This window comes from Lagopus leucura, unplaced genomic scaffold (assembly GCF_019238085.1).
Source record: "Lagopus leucura isolate 7727_CA_CO unplaced genomic scaffold, USGS_WTPT01 Super-Scaffold_100159, whole genome shotgun sequence".
NCBI lineage: Eukaryota > Metazoa > Chordata > Aves > Galliformes > Phasianidae > Lagopus > Lagopus leucura.
The window spans coordinates 16,103,026-16,119,707 of record NW_024962335.1 but is presented as its reverse complement, the minus strand read 5'-3'; the positions used below and the strand labels follow the sequence as shown (position 1 = coordinate 16,119,707).

The window sequence follows — 16,682 nt, the reverse complement described above, 5'->3', positions numbered from 1 at the left end:
AAGCAATCAGAAGCTTAATTTCATTACAAATGCTGAGGAACATTACTCATATTAGCAAAACAACTGTGTTTTTCTTCTTTTTCTTTTTTTTTTTTTTTTTTTCTCTTTAAAAGCCTCAGACTGCATGACTGTTTCCATTAACAGCTTGGAAATAAGATCTTGTTTTTCTCTGAGGAAAAACAAATAATTCCTGATATAATTCCCAGCCTAAATGCAACTGCATGGATCTTCTTGTGAGTTTTCCCACCATGTCTGTAGCCAGGCCTGGAGCAGGACTTGCAGCCAACTGTGCAAGCTGACCACAGCTCCACACATCATGGACGACACTTTTTCAGCTTGCAGCAGGCTGCTTTGCATTTGTTGGAGTTAATACCAACTGTGCCCACCTTATGGGTTGAACAGCTGCCAGCACACCTGTATGGAAAGCCCTAGAAATGGCTCACTTGCATGTTTTTTTTTTTGTTGTTGGCTTTGAGCAAAATTCTGAGCCCTTCAAAAGGACGTGCAGTAAGTTTTTCATACACACATTTCATACAGATGAGTCTCTTCTGACTCTGAGGGCAACTGTTTCAGTCTTACTGCTCCCAAAATGTTCAGACAAGGCCAGCCTGAGAAAAAACTCCAACATCACAAAACTCCAGACTTAACAAAGTGTGCAAATGCTGTGGCCAAGCTCTGTTTGTAAGGAAAGATTTGGACAAAAGGCTCGTTCCCTTCCCCTCTGCCCAGGAAAAGGATCAATAACAGAGGTAATTAAGAGATATTTTGGTTTTTCCTGTATGTCCAGCCTTGGATCTGTTAGCATCAGAGGTTTTTCTTCCTGCATTCACACCCTCTGGCTGACAAATTGGCATGCATCATTGCAGAGGAGCAAGCAGCTCCTGCTGGTGCAGAGACCTGAGCATGGTGATGGGGCGATGGGGCTGGGCCACTCTGGGGCCTTCACTTGCATGCAGTTGCAGCTGTGGGTGGAGATAATCCATTTCACACAATGTGGCAATGACAGGAGAGATCTCAACGTGCTCCCAGCTGTGTGTTGGTTATCAGGTCCATCAGGCCCCAGTGTGGGACTGCAATGTGTTGAAGACCAGTTGGACAATAGCAGCCAAGGCCTTGCCATGAGGTCGCCGTGGGGATCAGCATCAGTAAGACCACTTGTTTCTGGAAATATTTCCTTTCCTAAAGTGCTTTGAAGGAGAAAATCTGGTGGCATTCCCCAGAGACCAAGAGGTCAACAGGTGGCACCGAGTGAAGACTGGAGAGACAAAGTTTATCTCCTCTCCAGAGAAGACTGTTAAATAAGGTGTTGTGTGGGGGGAAGAGCACCACAAGAGGATGCAGAGAGCGCATGGAGGGAGAAAAGAAGTAAAGAAACAGCAGAGAGCATAAGAAGGTCTGAAGGTATGTGGCTGAACTTGTATTTTGTGTGGGAAAATGGGGAAATTAGGGGCATAACCTGGCCCTCTGTGTTTGTAAAAGGGGCTGTAGATTTGCATTAGGCTTTTAGGGGCAGATGCCAGGGAAGGGATGTGGGACAGACGCTGGAAAAACTGACTGCAGCAGCAGCCACCTCGGGGTATTTGCAAACTCTGCAACTTCTTCCTTTGACATCAACCATTGCCAGGAAATTCCTGGGCACTGTTTCACCAGTGAACACATTTCAGGTGTGCAGAGTTGGGGATTTACAGGCTGACAGCTCAACTGTGATTAAAGTGGCAGACTGGCTTTCTGGAGAGGTAAAAGGAACCAGACATAGGGAAGTGGAAGCTTTGTGCTGCAAAAGCCCTCACTGCACAGGGACTGGCAGGTTTCTTATGCTGTGAAAGCAGATGTGAGGTTAAGTCAAAAGTCTTGGAGGTTTGTTGGGAGAGTTTATGCTGAAGAGATTGAAATCTTATCTCCACCTGGACTTGGCATGCAGTGTACCTCATCCAATGGATTGCAGGGAAACGTTCAAAAATCTGTGGGTATCTCTTGAAATGAGCAATTAAGAGAAAGCAGAATGCTTTGTGGACGTTTAGAAATTGTTCCAAGCACCTTGGAAGGGAAACACCCTATTCAGAAACAAGATCTGATTGTGACTGCTTAACTGATAGTAAGTGATGTGAGCAACTCTGAAGTTAGGCCACTTGGAGAATACTGTAGGTGCTCAGGGCAGTAGACTGTGAAAGGTCTGTGTGCTCCTCCCTTGCCTTGGGATGCTACTTACAGGCTAATATTGTTGAGAAGTGAATAGATAGCAAGAGCTGTTGGAAGAGGCAGACCAAAGGCTTACCAGCTAGGAGCGGGAACCTTGCAAGGAGGAAGGCAGAGATCTGGTCCTGCTTGTGATGGGAGCTAAGAAGGATTGTAGACTCCGGGAACAAGCAAATGAAACCTTCTGGGCAAGAAAGGAGAGTTTCACCATCCCTTTCCTGTATATGTGTAAGGGAGGCAAATTAGAAGAAGCTTAGAGCTGTATTAGTGGGTGAATATCTCTACATGGTGAAGATGAAGCTGGTGAAGGTTATGGAGCACAAGTTTTATGATGAGCAAATGAGGGAACTGGGATTATACACTGTGGAGGAGACTCAGGGGAGATCTTAGTGCTGTCTACACGGACTCAAAAGGAGGTGGTGGTGAGGTGGGAGTCAGCCTATTCTTCCAGGTAACAGTGATACAACGAGAGGTAGTGGCCTCAAGCTGTGCCAGGTAAGGTTCAGTTCATATATTAGGAAACATTTATTCTCAGAAAGAGTAGTGGTACACTGGAACAGGTTGCTCAGGGAGGTGGAGTAACTGTCCCTGGAGGTGTTCAAGAAACATGTAGACATGGTACTTTAGGGACATGGTTTAGTGGGCAATATTGACGGTAGGAAGATGGTTGACTAGATGGATGATATTAGAGGTCTTTTCCAACCTTAATGATTCTGTGATACTATGACTCCATCTCTCCTGCTGAGCATGCAATGGCTCAAGGTGATTGTGTAATGTCTGTATTCAGTTTCCTTACAAACACGTGTACTTGGAAAGTACTAAAAAGGAGGTTATTCCAGCCTAGGTATGTTACTAAGACTCAGCAACAGCAAAGTTGCAGACGCATCAGCATGCACATGTGTTGAGTTCCCCACTAGAGGGCAGCGTTGCTCCAGCCCTGGTTGGGTTACTCTCCTGCTGCTGGGCCCAGCTCTGCAGTTGTGTTGGATGGGTACGTTGAGAGAGGAAAAATGATCGCACAGCATCGATTTTCTCATTGCAGCTGAGGAATAGCAACATTCAGAAAGAAAGAGATTATTTTATGGGGGAAAAATCTGCTAAAATGGAAAACTTTACATTTCACCTCCCTTGCACGCAAATTAAAAGTGAATTTATTCATGAAGGGCAGATCTTCTTTTATTCAAGGGTCACCCGTAGCGTGAGAAAATTAGAGTTCATTATTTCATATGCTTTCTATCAGAACATTTAAAATATCTGTCCCACAAGCTGAGCACTGTGTTAATCTCTATGCCTAATGTGAGGCACTTAGTCCTGACTATGAGAGATGCAGGTCACATCAAGTATAATTTAGCCCAGCTGGGGTCTGGTCCACTGATAGCAACATGGTCTACTGGCTCTAATTTAGGCCCTGAAGGAAGGTAACCCAACAAAAGAGTGCACCACTTAAAAGGTTGGCTAACAAAAGTTTTTTTTAAAACAAAACAAAACAAAACAAAAAAAGTACCCAAACCTTGTGGCTGGTTGTGGATGAGTCTGAACTGGCCAGGATTGCAGCCGGCTGCTGATCCCACATGCTGCGAACTGGCAAAGTTACTCCTCCCAAGTGGCCAGTGAAGTATATTCAGTGTACAGTCAATGTTTCCTTTACAGTCCATGTCTCCTTCTCCTCCAGGGGTTGAAATGTCAGGAAGAGATGACGTTTTTCTGCAGAGAGAAAAGCAAGAGCTGTGCTGAGTGCAGGATGGGTCCCCTTAAAGCAGCCCCTCTACCTTCTGAGGGTGGTAAGTCCAGAAAGCTGTGTATCTGCCTTACTGCTTCACAGACCATTACTCAGATGTGTGCTGGGGTCCAATTATCCACTACCGTCACTAGCAATAATAAAAAAGAATTGAGGGGGATTCCTAAAAGCACTAATGTGCCTTAATGACTCTGGTTGGCTTTCTCTGGACCCCCACCTGCGCTGTGAGCCCAGGCACCTATTTCAGCCCAGCCTAGAGCCTGCTGCCTTGTCACTGAGCTGGGCTACTGCTGAGTCTGTCTCCAGCCCCACCAGGGCCATTCTGTGGCCTTGACCTGTCTGCTCCTGGCTCTGGATACCCTGATATTGGCTTGACCTTTGCTATGCCACCAAGGAAGCCTGTTGCCTGCCTTGCCTCCCCGTGCTCAGCCCTATGTGGCTGCAACCCTTGGTAAGTGCCAGCCTGTGCAGGGCTAGCACTGACACTTGGCTTGTCCCCTGTCCTGAGGCAGCCCTTGTCTATTGGCAAGATGCTGGTTTTGTCCAACCTATGTCCCACTGATGTCTGGGTGGTATGTCCCCTATTAGCTTATTAGGCCTTCCTTGCTGACATTTCACTGGCTGTTTCAGCTCTGGTATCTATGCACTAATTTTACCTGCTGTAATATGAGCCTTCTGCCAATGGAGAAGGGATAAAAATAAGGTTGTTGTCCTCCTGTTGTGCATGGATATGAGTGTTACATAGAAATGGGTCCTGTTCCATAATAGTGCTTTTCCTTTTTGGGCTTTGCAGTCATAGGGCACAATCAAGCGATGGATTGGGCTGTGGTGTTTTTGAAGGGAGTTGTTTTCATTGCTCTATCTTAGCTTGTAGTAACACTTCCTTAGGAAGTGCTCTGGCATGCCAGAGCCAACGGGCTCACTTAGCAGGCCAGCAGCAAGCTAGCAGAACACCAGGAAAAACAAATGTGTTCATGAGCATGGTGTCTTCACAGCAGGCTCATTTTTCTCTCCTGGAAGACAGACCATAAATCACTGTAAAGCATCTTGTGCTTTTTGCCATGGATACCTCTCCATAATTAACTAACGTGCATTGCTGTTTCATTTCTCACAGACAGATACTTATGGCCCATTCTTCATTTGGGCTAGATTTAAAATGAAACAAAAAAAATGAAACAAAAGCCAAGGTTCTTTGACCCACTCAGCTCTCCTTGGTAGCCAAGGAGTGTTTCTCCTTCAGACACTTCCCGTCACCTCTGACATCTAATCTCTTTAAGAGACTGGGCTATTTCAGGCAGCTTTCAGCATAAATTCAGCGTTATTAGAGAAAATAAATATGCCACCAGGAGAATTCCATACTCTGAAGAAGAAAAAAGAATGAACATAAATGTTTGAGGGGATACTTTTATGTCAGTAAAAACAAAGTTCCAGAAAGTGGTTCTTATAGCATCAGCACAGATTAAAGAAGTATATCATTCTTCTTGGTCTGTTTTAAAGCTATCAAGGGGAATGGGTGACCAGGCTTATAGAGCTTCAGTGCATACCTTTCAGTGCACAAAAAGCTGTGTCACTGCAAAGCCTTCCCAAGCACTTCAGATACATTTCAGAATCCTGCACTGCCAGTCACAGATTTTATTCCAGTTGCTCTTAAGAGTGATTTATGCACACAGAGTGCTACACATCCCAGGGTGCTTTGAGAAATTGCAGTTACTCACATCACTCAGTCAATCAGTTGCCATGCTGTGAAGGACTTGGCCTAACATGCATTTTCAGTGCATCAAGAAACCCAGAAGTGCAACAAAAATAACTCTCCAAGAGGAAAATACTGTCGGCTCAGTTCTCTTGCTGGGCTGAGAGACAGAGAGAATAACAGATGGCAGCTGTGTTGCCCAGTGATGTGTTGGAGGATGTTTAGATACCTTTGAATGCACATAGCTGCACAGGATGGATAGCAGTAGGCAGTGATACCCAGCAGATGAAGAAACAAGACCTTTTTCTGAAGAAGAGTAGATGAAATTTGGTAACCCTTAGTAAATGCCAAGACTAGCAGTAATTTCTCTAGTATGTCTACTTTAATGTAGACATCACAAGACTTGTTTCACATATGCTGTCCTATTGCAATGAAAGGAATGATGCCTGACTACAGCAAGAGGAGACCTGGTCCTGCCTTTGTCAGACAAACGGTCAGATTTATCTGAAAAGCAGCATAGTTCAGAAAATGCTCAGTATACTTTGAATTTGTTCATCTATGTGGTTTTTTTTTCATTGTTTTTATTTCCGTTTTTCCCATCTAATAGGCTGAAAAACCTGCTTGGAGCTGGTTGTTTTTGTTTTTTTTTTTTTTGTGCTATGGGCATGAGAAATTACTCTTTCCTATGTAGATATCTACTGTCTAATGAAGGAAAAGCTTCTGCTGCTAACTAGAAGACATCATGGAGATGATAGATTAAGGTCTTTCCTACAACGAGATCGTCAAAGACTCAGTTCCTCACAGACATAAAAAGGCCTTTTTTTTCCACTCCAGTAAAGAAATGTGAATATGACACACTTTTGTTCCTCAACAGTCTTGAGGGAAATAGCAAAGGCTCTGTGCCTAGTGACTGAGCCCATCCCATGTACGTTAGTCTTTCTTTAAAATCTTGCTGAGATAATAGGTCTAGTGTCATGATGGTGATAATTCCTTTGCTGACAAGCTCTGCACTGGAGCAGTAGCTCAGCTTTAACTACTGGAGCTAAGAATTCCTGCTGAGATTTACCAGCTGTACCCTGGGTTACATCCCTACATCGTCCTGCCATTTGGCCACTGTGTTTTCCTGCTTCTGCCAATGCTGTGATTGTAGGAATGGAGAACTTTTACTCTTGAAATATCTGAGACCTGTTGCAAAGCCCGTTAAAACTGATGCAGCTTTCTTTTATGGATTTCACTAGGTTTGGCTCAAGTCCTCAGCAACATTGCTCTTGCTTAATGTGAAACTTGGAAGCAACCCTGGGTAAACAAGCCAGGCTAATATTTTACAGGCTGATCGTAACTACTTGAAGGAGAAGGTAAGATGTGAGGTGGGTGAACGAGGAAAAAATATAAGCAATCTTTATCTTAAAAAGTTTTATCCGAGCAACATCAGGCTAGATTTGACTTTGGTGAAATATATATCTAATCTTCTACGAGTATGTCAGTTTTACACTAAAATTCATGAATGAGTGCCAAATTTCAGCTCTGAAAGAGAGAGGCTTTCAGCCTGTGGCAAAGCCCAGCTCAGATTTACGCATAGGCAAGGGAGTTGCCAAGAACAGAAGATACTGCATGGCCTCGTGAGTTGATCTCAGGCTCCTGGAGAGCCAGGCCTGAAGCTAAGGGAGAGATGCAAATAACTAAAGCAGTGCTGCATGACATGGACATGGGTGATGGATACGCCCATCCTTCTGGTGATAAAATTGGGTGCTGCCTATGCTTCTGAGATGTCTATTCCAGATGGAAATGTCCTGCTTCCAGCCTCAACCATAGTGACTTTAGTAGTTCTGCTTTGCTGTGCTCTTTTGTGCTCTTCTCAGGAGTCGCTGACCAGTACACTTCTAAACTCTTTTATAACTTGTGCTAAACACACTTTGAATAAAACAAAGTAATTAGAAATCCTATGCTGTTTTCTGAAAGCAGGTGGTACCCATCTTCATTGGAGATGGGATCCTAAAGCAGCAGCGTGACTTTTTATGGATGTTTCTGTGTTTGCATTGATCTGCTGAGTACCATGATCACACTAAAATGAAGCTATAATGCCAGAAATTTGGTTAAGAGGGACCACCCTGAATTTTAATAACAATTTTGAATAACATCTTGGCATTTCACTAGCTTCTTGGCTGCAGGTTGGATTTGTGCTGTTATTTCAGTAAAAAAAAGTGCTCCCACTGTCTTTCAAATGTAAAGTATATGTCATATTTTTACAAAGAGATCTTTTAAAATCTGCAGCATACCATGTGGGAAATATTCAGGGTCATGATAGAGCACTTAGCATAAAACCTTGGGAGATGAATTCATTAGCATGCTAGCGAGTGATGTAATTTTGCTGATATTAAGACCTGATTAAAAGGCCCAGCCTTTTTATGAATCATTATGTTTTTGGAGGGGTGTGTGGGGAGGAATAATTCTTCTGTTTGTACTCGTGCAGTCATGCTTATTGCATTTGACTCTTTTCAAGCTGGACTGGTCTTAGCCATATCTTTGCCATTCTATGTTTCTTTTGTAAATTAAGCTACTGCAGTATTTCACAATTTGCAGACCAGATTCGATCCTCATGAAATGAACAGCTACTTTGCAGATAGCAAAAGTTGTGGAAAGTGATACAGCTTCTCTACTTGTAGAGACAATTTTTTTTGAGTCTGCTGCACTGCTGAGCCAGAGGAACATATCAGAATTCCTCCTTCTTCTCTTTATGTGGGAATGTGTTGCCGTTGTGACATCTTAGTAGGCAAATCTTGCAGTATTGAACCTTAGAAGGGTAACACTTTTAAAATGTATTGAAAAATCAGGGTCATGATTTTTCCCTGCATTCATGTGGAAACCTGCAAGAAATCAAATACAGGGAGGCAGTTTTAAAAGAGAAAGAAGGAAGAGAGATGTAGATGATAACGGAATATGAAATACTGGCACCGATGTTGAATTTACTTCTTCTCTACTCTTGGACTGTTGTTTAGACGCTGCTAACTTTGGTATGTAGCCTGTGTATGAAAGAGCACTTGCTCGTGAGAACCATTCCAATTAATGGATCCAAGTTGTTTCATGCAAGAAAGGGCCGGAGAATTGCTTTCTATTTATGTTAAATTAGAGTGGACATGAAATAGCAGAGTGAGCTCTCAAAAAGGCTGAAACTTTAGCAAAAATTTGTTCTCAAGAAGCTTGATCCAAAGCTCATGGAAGACAATTGTTTCACTAACTTCAATGACCTTTGGATCACACTCCAAGTTCTGTGCTAAAGCTGGTGTATGTTTTATTTTATTTTATTGTGTTTGCACTACTGTTTCTGTCCAAAAGCAACTGTTAGATTTCTGGAAAAGACAATTTGAGCAATTAGAGTGAGTAAAGCTTTGCTGTGAATAAGCCACCAACAGAAATGTGCTAATGGCACCCAGGGATCGTGTATTAATAGGGACTAATTAATGGGCCTGATTTGATGCCACAAAGGGAACACTGCTACTATTTGTGCTCTGACACAAGTTAAATGTTAATGCGTCCCCAGAGGTGTCTGAATTGGGGTCCCAATTAATGTAACCACATGCATGGCTTAGCCATTTGCATATACCTAAGTGATATTTGAGGCTAGTGAATCTTACTTTTACTTGCTGATTATGAGTAGGAAAAACCCTTAATAAGACAAGGCATTGGCGCTCCTGATATTGATCACTCCTAATATTTTGGTATCTGAAACTTATACCGTGCGGGAGGATGGAGTCCCATCGTACCTCTTAAAAATCTTGTTTAATATGAACTACCTGCATGGTGACAGAAATCCTTGAGGCTTTGTGTGTTACACTGCAGGAATCAACTGGTGTTTTGTGTACTGTTACCAGAACTAGGGATTGCACTGCCAAGTTCTCTGTGCCAGAGTTGATTCTCTTTCTGCACAAGTTGATTGTGGATCAGCCGTGCTGAGGAGCATGCTACAGAGATTTCTGTTCCTGGAATGCAGCATTATAGGCCTATGCAGATTGGTGTGCCTAAGTATAGCACTGCATTGCACAGCATGGATTTACTCAGTCTATGCACATGAAGGCATCTACCTCCATCTGATGAGTCTCTACAAGTAGTAAATATAACCTCAATTCAAAGACTACATCTCTGTGTTAAACTCTGTACAGGCACAGATATCCCCCAAAAGTGCTTACAGTCATCATAAACATTAGTTTGAATCTAGATGTAGCTGAATATCATTTCTGTCTTAGATCAGATCTTTGCACAACACACTTAATCATTTTAATCACTCTTAGCCTAGAAGGAACTGAGAGTACTTTGGAGGAAACTCATACATCTACTGGCACTTCTTCAATCCTGTTGGCATGGGACCTATTCCAAATAGGCTGTTGTTTGTTCCCTGAAGGTCTCCAATCATGGACTATGTCAACAAAGTCAGCTCTGTGCAGTGATAGATCACTGCATCTAAAGAGTTGGTTCTCAGTTCCTAGTACAAATCTGGTGTGGTAACAGGTTTTTGCACAGACTTCGTTCTAGGAGACATTCTGCATCAAGTTCTGGATCCAAAGGGACCCATTACCATTACAGACTTGCTTTTGTTTCCCTGGCATCTGTGGTTGTGGGACTGCTTAAATGTACGTATTACCAAATCTACTAAGATGGCTTGTGGAGGTGAAGAAAGGGAGCAAATGATCTGCTTCGTGAGAGCTCTTCAAGGCTATTTGTTCTGTCAGGGCCTACTTGTGGCAACGACTCTGTGTTACCTCATGCTGCAAAGGTCTGTGCTCAAAGCTAGATTTCAGGCAGGTCTAAGGTGAAGCCAGAGCAGCAACTGCCTTCTATCATCCCTACAAATTCTCCGTTTACCTTGGTTATCTAGCTGACTGATTTGCTTGTTATTGCTTTCACCTTTGCTAATGCTCCCTGGTTCGGGGAGAGGCACACCTAGGCTGTGTGGTACCCTGCAGGGGAGAGAAAAAGCACTGATGAGCCTCTGCTTTTCTTCTGTGTTGTTCATCTATCATAGATTTGGGAACAGAGATAGACAGCTGACTTGAGACACAGATAATGCAGATTTATATGTTGATACATACTGAAGATGTGGTTCCATAGTATTTCCATTTGAATATTTCCCTTCTGAATACTGGAGACACCAAAGCTTCCATAAAACGTACCTTCCTTCTAATTCACGTTTTTCAAGCAAGAGTGTAAAGGTTTTGAAGCTTTATAGCTGTACCTGGAATGTAACTGTAGGATCTCTTTGTAATTTTAAGACTTGTTTATCCCATGTTTGGATTCACCTTGCCTGAAGCTGTTGTATTTGTCTAACTTCAAGGTTTGTACTGTGGCTTCAGGCTCCCAGTACACAAGGTACAAGCATATATGTATGTACTACTGCTGGCAAATGCTTGGAGGTAACATAGCTCACAAATCCTATGACCCGGTAGTTGCTGTATGGGTTTTATTTCAAAGCCTTTAATTCACAGCCACATCTTCTCTTTGTTGTTTGTTTTGAAATGGATCCTCTCAAACTCTCAGACTGGAAGGCTGCCCAAAAGCCTGTGACATACACAGAGTTGATCTTCTAACAGTTGGTCCACATAATTTTGGTGATGTGCTCATGACGACTTTGGCTTTCCTAAGCAGAGCATTGTGCAAGCAGTTATGTGTCAGTGCATTCACTTATTCAGATCTCTGAACTACTTTACTTTTTTTTTTTTACTTTTTTTTTTTTTTTTTTTTTGAAAAGAAACAGCAAGCAAGGATTATTATAATGCCAGTCATTTGCAACCACAAATATTACAAGAGCAAGGCTGACAAATTGGGGGAGAATGCAGTAGAAATAATAAAAACTTTCAAAATGAAAACCAGCAGATTTGAGGCAAAGACAACTGGAAATATGTGCCTATTGATAAGAGCCAGGAGCAAGAAATACATGTCTGCAATACGTGTATGTTATAAAAAGTATAAAGATTGATTCAATATAATTCTAACTTCAAAATCCTTCAATTGACTGCATCTTGGGATTGTTATGAGAAAAACAAACATTTTCTGTCTTCAAACATGAAGTGAATGAGCTAGTCCCTCTGGGCTCTTAAAGTATGAGAGACAAAGGAGTTCCTAGAAAGGGAGAGCTGAAGCGCGTGGATGATTCCTGTGCTGGATCAGTCTCTTGGAGGAAGTTGTCTTATTTAGGGGTAGATGGCAATGAGCACTGCTAAGCACTGAATGGAGTGCTGAAAGTTAGTTGTTGCACATGCTGCTTCCCTCTCTGTGACACAGTCAGCTACTGCTTGCTTCTCTGCATAAGCTCAGAGTTTTACCAGTTTGGGGAAAGAAAAGAGATGGAGCAGCTTGACTGCCAGCATTTAAAATTGTCCTCTGCGGGTGCTTTAAATTCTTCTGAAGGATTCTTGTTCTGGATAGGCTAGGTTTGCTTTCTGAAATCATAGATCCCCAAAAAAGTGTGTAGAGGCGCATCAACTGAGCCACACCTGGCTTGCTCCTGTTTTGCCAGGTGTAGACACAGTTCAGCTGTGCTTTTCAAACAATGTTTTCTTTCTCTGTTGGATTAGCTTCTAGGACTGATCCACCTGGATGTCAGCTAGACATGTTTGAACTACCCAGTGCCTTTTCAAAACATCATTTATATTGGAAGTGCTTGTCATTCATAGATACATACAGTTCAATATTATATTCATATGTCTTCATATAAACAAGTGATTTCCACCATTAAAATTAAAGCTAAGCAGCTCACAGATTTTTTTGAAAGTCCTGTTTTCCGGGAACTTGAATTTATGAAATTACTTGCATTATTCTTAAACTTCGGTAAATTTGCAGCAAAAGTAGTGCCTGGGTTGCAGCAGGATAAAAATGTGTATTTGTACATGCGTGTTGCTATGATTGCATTACTGTCAAAAAGCAGACCCCACAACAGTGGACCAGGAGACAGCCTGCCAAGTAAGATGGTGACATCACTGTCATTGGAGATACTCCAACCTATAAGGTTTGGGCTGGGATTAATATGGGTAAACACGCTGCTCTTCAAAGGTGTGGAATAAAGAACTGCAGAAAGGTCTTCTTCCAGCTCTAATGCTTCTGTGGAAGGCTGTCTGGAAAGTAGATTAAATGGCAAACAACCCAGTGTACTCATGGTGTTGCTGAAAATAGCAAACGGTGTATGGTTTCAGTTAAAAGCTACATGGAAAATTGTGTATGCTGGAATTGTGGGATTATGGTTGACAGCAATTGCTCATCCCAATGAGTCTCGAAACATCTCTATGTTGGAAAAAAAAATAATCTTATACCCTATATAATGTTTAGTGCCTGGCTGTATGTGCCAAGAGAAGGCAAGGTTGTCTGTCCATAAGCATTTTCCAACAAAAGAAGGCAAAACCTTGGGTTGTCTGACTCACATCAGGCTCCTCAAAGGCAAATAAAGTGTGGAGCAAGTCCTGTGAACTGATGTAACTTAGGCTAAGTATGTGTGCAGAAAAGGATTTCAACATTTAGCTGCTCAGGATTTTTATCTGTAGAAATTTAAATTGAATTATTAATACATTTTAGAAGAAGGGGAAGATGTGTTGTGACTTCTTTCTGGAATGGCCCCATTTCATCTGAAAGGGTATCCGCTGTGGAAAGGAGAAAGGAAATCCCCTTTCATGTGTCCTGCTTGGCAGAGCTGTGCAGTATAATGTCTCTGGCTTAAAAAGATTTGTGGCAAGCAGATAATTTCTTCAAGGGGAACAAGTAGCCTCTTAAAAGATGCCCTTTATATACCAGAACTCTAAAAAGCCTTGGCAGCACAGCCTTAGCAGCAGATGAAACACAGGCTAAACTGTGTGCTAGCAAAGGAGCCTGAGTTGATTAAAGGAGACAAAGATGAATTTAGGTAAGCCTCGCAGAGGCTTCAAGTCACCAGCATCACTTTTTCTTCTGTTTAAGGCTGTCTTTTATGTGTTGTTTTCTTCACCAGTCTTTCAATGTATGGAAAATGCAAGATATTGCAAAATGTGTGGCCAAATACCATGTATTTGCAACCTTCCTGCAGCAACTGCAGCTGTTCCTTATGTGGAAAAGTGATATATCCTGTTAGCTATGCTAAATCTGATGTAACTAGGGGAAATTCTTCTCAGGCTGCCAGCAGCATATAAATGTCCTGCTCCAAGGAATGAAAGAAAATACAAAAAAGCTGGGAATGCCTCTGGTGATAGCCAAATAATAATAATAATAATAAAAAAAAAACATTCTCCAAAACATAAGTCCCTTTCATACATGGTTTCCCCTTTCATCACGACTAGGGTTCAAAACTCCAGTAACAACTGTTCCATCTATTCTAGTGATGTCAGTAGATTTTGCTCATTATTTGTATGTTCTGCAGAAGCTGTTTCCCAGCTAATTTCTCTGGAGGTTTCTGAAAATCTAAGTTTTATAAAACTGAGCTGACATGATTCTTACTCTTACCTTCCATGCTGGTGCACTGACATTTTCACAGTTTCTTCACCTAACTCAGCTGATAAATCCTCAGTGTATGAGGTACAGTCAAAAAGTGAGCGTTAGGGCAGACAGATGTTGATACTGTGGATAGAAGTACTGTTTGAGATAGATCCCAGAGGCTATTATAAATAGGCCCATCAACAATTTGAGTACACAGAGGTAGTGAGTGTGTTCATCAGCTGTTGAGCACTTGAATACCTGAATGGCAATCGAGAGTACAGGAACATGGCAATGTAATTTTTAAAAGGCACTGGAGAATTTCAGCAGTTGGATCTTTGTCGGTTCCTTTTGGAAACCCTTTGAAACCTATAAAAAGATGGAATTTTGGCTTTGATCTCAAAGAAATAAATGTGTTTAGAAAAGTTGCTTTCGTTAAAGACTGAACTCCTGTAAAATACAGGAATAGCTGGTTAATTGTTGAAATCACAGTGGGACCAACTTGGATTAATGGCATACTCTCTTCTGTTTTGGTAAATTGAAGTAGACAGAGAGCTATTGGTCCTTCTTTTAGCCTGGGGATACAAGTTTGAATTGCTTTGTCTAGCTGGAATGTACTGTGCATCCGTAGGGATAAAACAGAAGTGAATAGAGAAAAGGGAACTGTACTAAATAAATAATATAATATGGCATGTTTCATAGTGATCACAGTCAAAGGTTTATATATAATGTACAAACTTGGACTATTAAAAAGTGATGCTGGAGTGGTATGCTTGCTTGACTCACATTGATGGCATGTTTATCTTCAATGTGTTTCAATGGTTCTGTAATTTTAATGCTAATAGACCATTCCTGTGGTTTGCTTTATTATATGGAACCTGAACAGTGTTTTATAAGTCATTTTGGCATGTATTCCAGTTGGACAAGAGAAGCTATTCCAGTTGGATGAGAGAATTGATTGAAAGCTGAAAACCAAAACATATCGGAGAAAATGCCAGCCAGAGAACACAATGTGAGTGATGTTGAAGCCAATATACTATTGCTACAGGGTTAATACTATTACTAGGGGTAATGAATTCTGAATGCTGTTCATTTTTAATCCCTATCTTCTCTGAGCAGTGAAGTGCTTGGGTCAAAGTCATAAAGCGTAAGCATAAAATAGAAGGAGCTTGAAACAGAATATCCTGAGCTAACCCATACATGTATATGCAGAAGAATGAGATAATATATGTAGTTGCTGGAACTATTTGCATATTTGTATGAAGGATTTTATATAATGTTACCAGGAGAGACTTGTTTGATGTCGGTCTTAAGAGCTGGCAAAGCATGGGGGCAGGTTGGCTCTAGTTCAGGAAAGTGTAGCATTAAGCATTCAGGAGGATTTACTTGCATCCTTAAAGTCAAACACATGTTTAAGTGTCCTTCTGGCCTGGGGCCCATTTGTTTAGTACCTTGCAGAACCAACTTTAAAATGGTTGAGTGGGCAGAGGAATATTAGCTAATGTTATCGCAACCAATGCTTGGAAATAGATGTGGTATACTTGCCTTAAGTCCCAGCCTCTTCTTTCTTTCTTTTTCTTTTCCTTTCCTAAGCCAAGGACTAATCTAGGACTTTTCCAAATTGCCTGGGGAAACACTGTAGGACTGAGCCCTGTATCTTCATCTTCCAGGCTTATGTAGAGCTCTTGTTGACTTCACTGGGGCAGGGTTTTCCAGTTGGTATTTAAAGCTTAATCAGAAAGGAATACTTATCCTGCAAAAAGGGAAATATTTTGGTGCCTGTAACTGTCTATTGGCTCAATGAACTTGTTCTCCTTCTGGTGGCAGAAGATCAGCTGCTCTGTGGGCCCTGGGGTGGTGTGCTCTTACACAGCTGGCTCTTGTGGGCCATAGTGAGCAGTGAGCATGGGCACAACCCATGTGGCTGCCACCAGGTTCTGCTGCCCTTGCCTTTCTAGCTGCCACTGCAGCCATACCACAGACACTTGGTTTTACTGTGGCAAATCTACACGTAAACTTAAAACATAAAAAACTTTCTCAGTGATAGGCAGTTATGTGCTGGGTTCTGTGATCTTGTGAACCTGAAGCCAAAAGTTTACCATTTCTGTTATGGCTAAACAATTATGCAGTGGGATTTTTGTTCTTGTTCTTTTAGTCTAGCGGGAGATTGCTTCCTTTGGTATAACACAATTGCAGTGTTCTCCATGGAATGTTATGTCTGGCAAGAGTGGAAATGATAGAACTGAGGTTTGGAGCACCTTCTATCTTCACAGTGGGGAGGCTGAATTACTGCTAAAGGGAAAAATCTTTATTCATTTATTAATGTATTTTTGTCAGATATAGCCAACCACAGCTTGTTTTCTCAGACACGTACATGTGGAAATACTCTGTTTTGAATATGCTCTCACATAAAATATGTATAACACTGCACAAGTACTAATAATCCAACTAAAACCAGCTTCTACTTGCAGTTCTCTCTAGAAGGCCATTTGCTGTTTTATGTTTGAATATAATTTTCCCATTTGCCAAGGGTGTTAAACACAAAACTAATCTAGCTCTGAAAAGCCCAAGCTTTGATTTAATGGTCGAGTGAGCAGAGTATGGATTTGAGAGAGGAAATTGTCTTCAGCTAGT

The 16,682-nt window shown here is 41.7% G+C and overlaps 1 long non-coding RNA gene across 1 annotated transcript; it reads left to right on the top strand.

Annotated features, from left to right (window-relative positions):
• The first annotated feature begins 1,261 nt into the window (after window positions 1-1,261).
• Window positions 1,262-6,950, top strand: LOC122190300. The gene is made up of 3 exons (XR_006182104.1): window positions 1,262-1,401; window positions 3,869-3,977; window positions 6,863-6,950. It is a non-coding gene; the product is annotated as an uncharacterized LOC122190300 (long non-coding RNA).
• The last annotated feature ends 9,732 nt before the right edge of the window (window positions 6,951-16,682 follow it).